Consider the following 7,903-nt stretch of genomic DNA (forward strand, 5'->3'; position numbering starts at 1 on the left):
CAGCAGCAGCAGCAGTAACAGCAGCAGTGGTAGCAGTAAGAGAAAGACTACATAGCCGGCCGGCCATACCTCTTTTATCTCTCTTTCTCTCACCTTCCCAACCCTCCCTCTTTCTATCTCTCTCTCTCTCTCTCTCTCTCTCTCTCTCTCTCTTTCTCTCTCTCTTTCCACGCGACCCAAGCCTAGTGACTTTCACGAGGGTCTCATTTTCATTAAGAATTAAAGTTGAAGTCCGGCTTGAAAAACTTTTCATTCGCCTTTTCCATGCAAATGAGATCTCGCGCCATCTCTCGACGCCTCGAAACTATCTCGATTCCGGCTAATGCAGAACCACTGCGGGGACCACTGGCATCGGAAGGTAGATAGGTAGATAGGTAGGTAGCCCTTTCCTTTTAAGCCCTTTCCAGTTTCCATTTTCTTGTAGGTCCTTAATGTAGAAAACTTTTTCCAAGATCTCGGCAGCCGGTGTTGAATCATTAGCGAATCTCTTACCCTTATTCCCCCTTCCATCTTTTTCTTTCTGTTTTTTTTTTTTTTTTACTTTTCCCCTCTTCGAGGTCGAGTATTGCCTCAAGCTTGATATTCTAATCCCAAGGTAGGACCATCTTAAAGGGAGAAATTAATTAACGTTGATTCGAATTTCTCGATATCGAATGTAATATATATATATATATATATATATCTGAATGTTACTCGAATGAAACTCAAAACGTCAGACTTATGATTCCACCTTTATAGTACTAACACTTTTACTTCCCTCCTCTCATCCTCCAATATCTTCCTATTTCTCTATTTCTGCGAATACTCTCTTTCTATCTATCTTTTTCTCTCCCTCTCACTCTTTCGCGCGCTCTCTCTCTCTCTCTCTCTCTTTCTCTCTCCTTCTTTCTCTCTCTCTCTCTCTCTCTCTCTCTATCTTTATCTCTTTCTCGTTCACGTTCTCTGTAACATCGAATAGCTGCGATAATTAAGCGAGTGCTCTAATGAATCCCTATTCGTGCGACTAATTCGTGCGATAAACTGGATAAATAATAATCCATGATATTTCCCTTTACCTGGTTACTGGATTTTACGAGCAGACCAAGCAACTTATAAATTTTATCGATTAATAATGCAAACCAATGTCGAATATATTATTAATAATTCATTTAATCTAGAACTTACTTTATTAATTTTAAATAATAACGATTTTCGATATTTAAATAAATCCGACATATTTCTACGTTGACTTTAAAAATTAGATAATGAAAATATCCTAAAGTTCTATCTTTTAATTTAGAAAGAGTATTATCGATCTTAATAACGTTTAACCAATAAAAATATTTACTCTTTTTCATATAACCATTTAAATACATATAATAATTATTTACTAACAGTTCGATCTTATTTTTCATTCGGCTAATTTTCCGGAATAGTCGTAAAAAGGTGACGCTTTAGGTTCTCCAACTGTGGTATTTTTCTGCGCGTAATTCCCGTCGTACGCGGGACGACATCATTCGTTCGGTCCATTAACCTTGAGCGGTCGCGCATATTTTTCGAAACGAATACCAAAAAACGGCAGCATCGGTTACGCACACAGTTGAGCCTTTCTCGTACGCTCCATCCGTCCGTCGAAATGAGAGAAACGCGAGCGCATTTTGTTAATTGAAATCGTTTCATCGATCGTGGATAACCTGTGGCCCTTTTATCGCTCTCCAAGAGAAGATAGAAGGAAGAAGAGAAGATAGAAAGAATAAATCTTCTCTTCGATTTATTCTTGTTTTTGAACAATAACCTTCAAAAAAATTCATTGGAAATGTCATTCGTATTATTAATTAATAATCAATTTGTATAAACTTTTCTTTCATGTTACTTATAAATTACCCATTTATCGTTATAATAAGTTAGTACAAATATTTATCACATAATCTTCTAAATGACAGAGAAATTAATCTTTTAAAATGTTTCAAGTAATACGTATCTGTATAATTCATTGATGATCTTTGATATCCAACGCAAACACTAAAACCTTTTTAAGTTTTAATTAAAATATTAATAGATATAATTAGACATCGGCGAAATATGAAGAAAGTAGGAAATAAAATTAATAAAATTTCAGCTAAAATTTATATCTTTTAGGCTTCGATCTTGAAGGATGTTCACTCTGCTACGACGTAATTGCGACTTATTCATGACTCATAAAACGAAGCAAGATAAACAAAACGTAAAAGAAATATGACGTAGAGGTCACATTGACAACAGATGTTTCTTCGAATGTTCCAATAACATATCATACATATACTTATCTTATATGTGATCTTAAATTTATGATAAAAAAAAATTATATAAACTACGTGAATGAATATTCGTGATAAAATCAAAAAAAAAAAAGAAAAATACAGAATGAAGCTCAGTCGTCATAGAATCTTTTACGAAACAAATGAGCTTGAAAATTATGGCAAACTGACTGTATATCGACGTCGATTCATTTTAACATTAACTTGACGAATATCCGAACGTTACAGAAGAATTTCCTTAACCTCGTATTAATTAATAATTACAACTTGCCAAACCATTACTGAAATTATTATGCCGATCATTTTCATTGATAATGTTGAGGAACAAAAAAAAAAAAAGAATAAGAAAGATAGACGGAATATGGTCGACTGACGTTTAATATACATCCGGACTATGAAAAAAAAAAAAAAAAAAAAAAAAAAAGATATTAAAATTAGAGACCGAGTAAGTATTGTCCAACGAGATTACATTTTGATACTATAAATAAACATTTTCCAATGTTCGAACGGTCCAGAAACTAAACTCATTCATAAATTTTCAAAAGATCAAGTAAAAGAATAGAAAGTTCGATAGGTCAGCAAGCTCGAATTTCACTTTTGATTCGATATCTATCGTTCGCGAGGTGTCAATAAAATAACGATCCTCGCTACCCCTCCCAACCTCTGCCCCATCATGGTGTCACGAGAGATGAGATAAATATGGGTATTTGAACGCAGCAGATAATGCAAACAAACCCTCGGTGAGTTATGTTTCCCCTATATCTATATATATGTATAACTATTTATATTGTATATATATATATATATGTATATATATATATATAAAGATATATATATAAATACTATATACTATATATATATACTATATGTATACTATATACTATATACATTTGTCCGCAATTGCGATACGCTTCGCGTTAAATTTACTTTGAATTATCGCCCGTCGATAGTCGTGCGAGAGAACGATCTGCGTTATTACTGCTCTCTACCATTCCTTTCTTTCTCTTTCTGTTATTCTCTCTTTCTCTCTCTCTCTCTCTCTCTCTCTCTCTCTCTTTCTTTTTCTCTATAAGTCCTCGAAGGTCCATTAAGTTGACCTTGCGACTGACAACGTAAACGAGTATTTCGAATCTTTTACCGTTCGTTAGTCGGACGTAAGATGAATGTTATAGCGACTTATCTTGAGAATGATTCTAGTTAAAAACTTATTCGTTACGATTCTTTGGAGTGCCCCATTTCTTGTCCTGTTGTCCTTCTTTTATAACTACTTCTTCTTTTTCTTCCTCTTTTTCTTTTTCTTTTTCTTTCTTGTTAAGCTGGTTTATCTATGTTCGCAACGATCTTCAAGAATGTTAGAATATTACATATATATATATATATATATATATATATATATATATATATATATATATAAAATCGATACTGTGGATTAAATTAATTTATTAATAAATATAAATGTAATTAAGTGATCGAAAATATTCGAATTTGAGAATATATTAAAATAATGTGATAGTGAAGAAATGATAAAATTAATATAGAGAATATTATATGATCGTTAAGATAAGAATAAACTGTGTGATATACCTTAACGGCGAGACGCGTGTGTCTCGTACGAACGTCGGAACTGTACTACCATATTTACTTGGAAGGACGTTTGCTGATGTAAACATACGAAAAGTTCGTCCGGACTTTGTAAATAAACTCGTGAGTTTGGTACGAGTTTGAAATATTTTTCGATTCTCTCTCTCTCTCTCTCACTCACTCTCTCTCTCTCTTACCAGTCGATATCTCTTTTTTTTAAGTTTTTCGACGCTCGTTCATTTTCAACGTTGGATATAATATAACGATATTTTATTGACTCTCGGCGATAACCTACCGAGCAGGGAATAATTTTCAAATAATCCATTTAATAGAATAACGAGTTCGATGCGACTATATCGACTTCGAAATAAATGTTATTAACCAAAAAATTTAGATTATCGTAAAATTTCAAATTTCAATAAGATACGTCCTATGATAAAAATCATTTTAAGAAGATTAAACGAAAGAGCTTGAAAGTCCGAGAGAGACCTTTATCGAGAGAGATCGCAATGTTGCTTTAAGAAATGAGATAGAACATCACGAAGAAAAGAAGACGGAGATAGACGTGAGGAGATGTCGAAGAAGGAGTGGATCGAGGATAATCTTACGATCCATGATGTCAAGTGATTACAGCTATTTTGTGCCACTTGTACTTATTAGGGGTGATACGCACGGACCCCGTGCAGCCATTATGAGTGCCATCTGAATCTCGGCCTCTTGAATGCCTCCATTTACCATTAAGCACATTACTATTATCCTATCACGCGACTCCGAGCAGGCCAAAGGGACTTACGCTCGCTTCTTTGCTTTGGCCCCGGTGATGCACGAAGCCATTTGCTCAAAGTGGCCGTTCATTACTAAATTATGCCGGTTTTATAGCATTACATTAAACCTGGCATATCGCGACAGGCTTGGCACTACCTTCGAAAAAAAAACTTTGACAGAGAGATTCCTTCTCTCTCTCTCTCTCTCTCTCTCTCTCTCTCTTCATCTCTTATTTGATATCAAAACCTTCCTCTATTTTCTTTTGTAAATGTTAGTCTAACTACCACGACACTGTTTGTTCGGCCCTTTCCCAAGCGGTAATGCGCATATAATTAATGATAATAACGCCGGTACGGGCAAGCGACAAGTAATCGGACGCTTGGCTTTTTGTTCAGCGAACGTTACCAGGCCGTAATGAACCGCCGAAGATGTCAGAACCAGTTCTCGATCTGCTTTTGGTCCGCAACAACCCTCACCAACACGACCCGCCAACCTGTATTTGCTTCGGAAGCTAACCCGATGCGAAAGCTTTACACGCGATTTAGTTTGCTAACGAATAATCGAGCACTCGTTGTACTCTTCAGCTTTTCTAAATGAATTATATTACGACAATGGTTTTTAATGAGATTGAAATCAAAAGAAAATTATCATACTTTTCTCATTATAATTTTTCATGCAATTGAAAGATTTATAAGATTTCTATCTTGTTTATTTTAAACGGAAGAAAAAAATGATCGATACTCGGGGTAAGTGAAGAGTCGTTATTGAAAAAAAAAAAGAAAAAAAAGAAAAAGAAAGAAGAAAAAAAAACATTCTAGGGGGGAAAAAAGGGAGGTAAAGCGAATAGGAAAAGGCGTGCCGATACTTTGGGCTACAAAACACGTGTCGGTAATTCTGCACAAACAGACCCTATACAACTTTCATTTGCAAGATCGACGAGAGAAGCTTGATTGCAATCAGGCAAACGTGACCGAAAAATCCGCGCTGCGTTTTTTATATATACATATATATATATATATGTATATATCTTCCTATGTATATATCTACCCGTTGAAAAGGACCCAGTATTTTACTTCATCCTACGTTTCTAGATTTATCACGGTGTTTGTGTCTTCTATCGTTGGGCTATCTGATTTATAATACATATTTTATGTCGATCTATCGGAGAAAGCAAGCAAGAAATGAAAAATAGAAAAGAATGTGAAAAAAAAGTGAAAAAAAAAAAAAAAGAAAAAAAATATATATATATAAAAAGAGAATAAAAGGAAGGAGGAGGAAGAAGAAGAGGAGGAGGAGGAGGAGGAGGAAGAGGAGGGGGAGGAGGGATCGACTCTAAGCACAGGAGGTACACATATTTGTATATTGCCTGTCCACCGAAGATAACCACCAGCCTAGTCTACCAACTCTCACAGAGACTAGCTCACCAATATCAACTTGAACCGTAGTTCACGTAGCAACCACTACCAACACGTTGCCCAGCCACAGAGTTCTAGTGCGGGGCTTTCGATGATCCGGCGGCTTTTAATAATATTTCCGATCCTTTTTTCCTCCCTACCCTCTCTCTTTCTCTGTCCTTCTCTTCTCTTCTCTTCTCTCTCTCTCTCTCTCTCTCTCTCTCTCTCTTTTTCCCCCCCGTAGCAGCTAGCCTCCACGAGTCATAGGCGATTCTCTGTGACATTTTTTGTGCACGGCCGCTAAGCCCAAAGTATTGCGCTCTTTTTGAAAGCGATTTGTGAAATATAAATAAACGACAGCGCGACGACGAAATGACTTTTCCCGTCGCCTCCTATCTTTTTTCTAACTTCTTCTTTTTATTTTACGAAACGTTTTATCTAACGATACCAGGATGCAATTAAATTCCCCGATCTTTCTTCGATTTATATACGTACGATGATCATCTTCGTGGCTATGTAATAATGTATAAATTTTCGTTTGGACGAGTATATCGTACAACGCGAACTATCAGTTTACGCGTTCAACATTTAACTTTTACACCGCATGAAACGATAATTTTATATCGCTAATATCCCAAGCTCGATATGACGTCCCCATCGATCTTGCGTATATAATGTAAACGTTTTGCTGGATATTAAGCCAAATATGATCTCTCGCGGGCGAATGAATTATTGAATTACCAGGGAAATAATTAAATTCCAACGTAATATCGTGGCCGCGCGTGTACACAGTGCAAGTACATCGAAAGTGACCGAGTTAATAGGCCGACGTGAAAGTTTGTGCGCGTGCGCCCATGAGCGCCTTCAAATGAGCCGTAAAAAGCTTTTCGATTTACGCGAACGATCGCCGAGGTATACTCTTCGATTTTCCCGCCGTATGAAATACGCGACTTTTTGTCTTGTATACCAACTTTTACAATTTTTTACTTAATCTTCTGTAGCCCCATTTTTTTTCATCTCCAAAAAGGATGATATAATGTGAAACTTATAATATAGCTTTACTCTGTACACCGAGTAAAATCATTTATACTTAGTAACACAATTTGTGTGACTTCGAAATTGATGGTTCGTTAAAATCATTTTTTTTAAAGAAGAAAAGAGAAAGAGAGAGGGGGAGAGAGGAAGAGAGAGAGAGAGAGAGAGAGAGAGAGAGAGAGAGAAAGAATAATAAATAAAAAGGAAGAGGAAAAAAATGATAAAGATGAAATAAAATATTAAATGAGATGGAGAGGAAAGAAAGGGAAGGAAAAAAAAAGAAAAAGCGAAAGAAATAAAGAACGTAATAATTTGGTGAACTGTCTTCGTATCAAACAAAAACCTATAGAGACTATTCTTAAACGATAGAGTACGTAGAGGGAATAGCAACTTTTGAAAAGTTTTTGTATTCTTTTTCTCGCTTCATCTCGTGGACGAGTGTTCCCTATATCGTTCTTCGTGTCTGTCCACAGTCAGCTTCGCGTACATCCGAGAGAAGAGAGGATAACTCGATAATCCGAGGAACATTTTTATTCCGCGCTCGGATTTAATAAACCGATAAAATAGATTCTATTATTTGCGATCGTCCGGAGCGCACCGAGAGAGTGCGAGCGCATACACATGTACAGACACGTATACGCATACGTATCCATACAAAGATATATACACTTACATAAACGCGCGCACACATACACACACATATATATATATATATATGTATACACATACACACGAAACCCTCTCCTACTCGTTTGTGGAGGAGTTTCTAACTTCGTGAAACGCGGCGCATTTGACGAATAATCTTTTACAAGTATTATCCCTGAAACTAATCTATTCTTTATCACACTTTAA

This window comes from Vespa mandarinia, chromosome 14 (genome assembly GCF_050613455.1).
Source record: "Vespa mandarinia isolate Hongniang chromosome 14, ASM5061345v1, whole genome shotgun sequence".
Taxonomy (NCBI): Eukaryota; Metazoa; Arthropoda; class Insecta; order Hymenoptera; family Vespidae; genus Vespa; species Vespa mandarinia.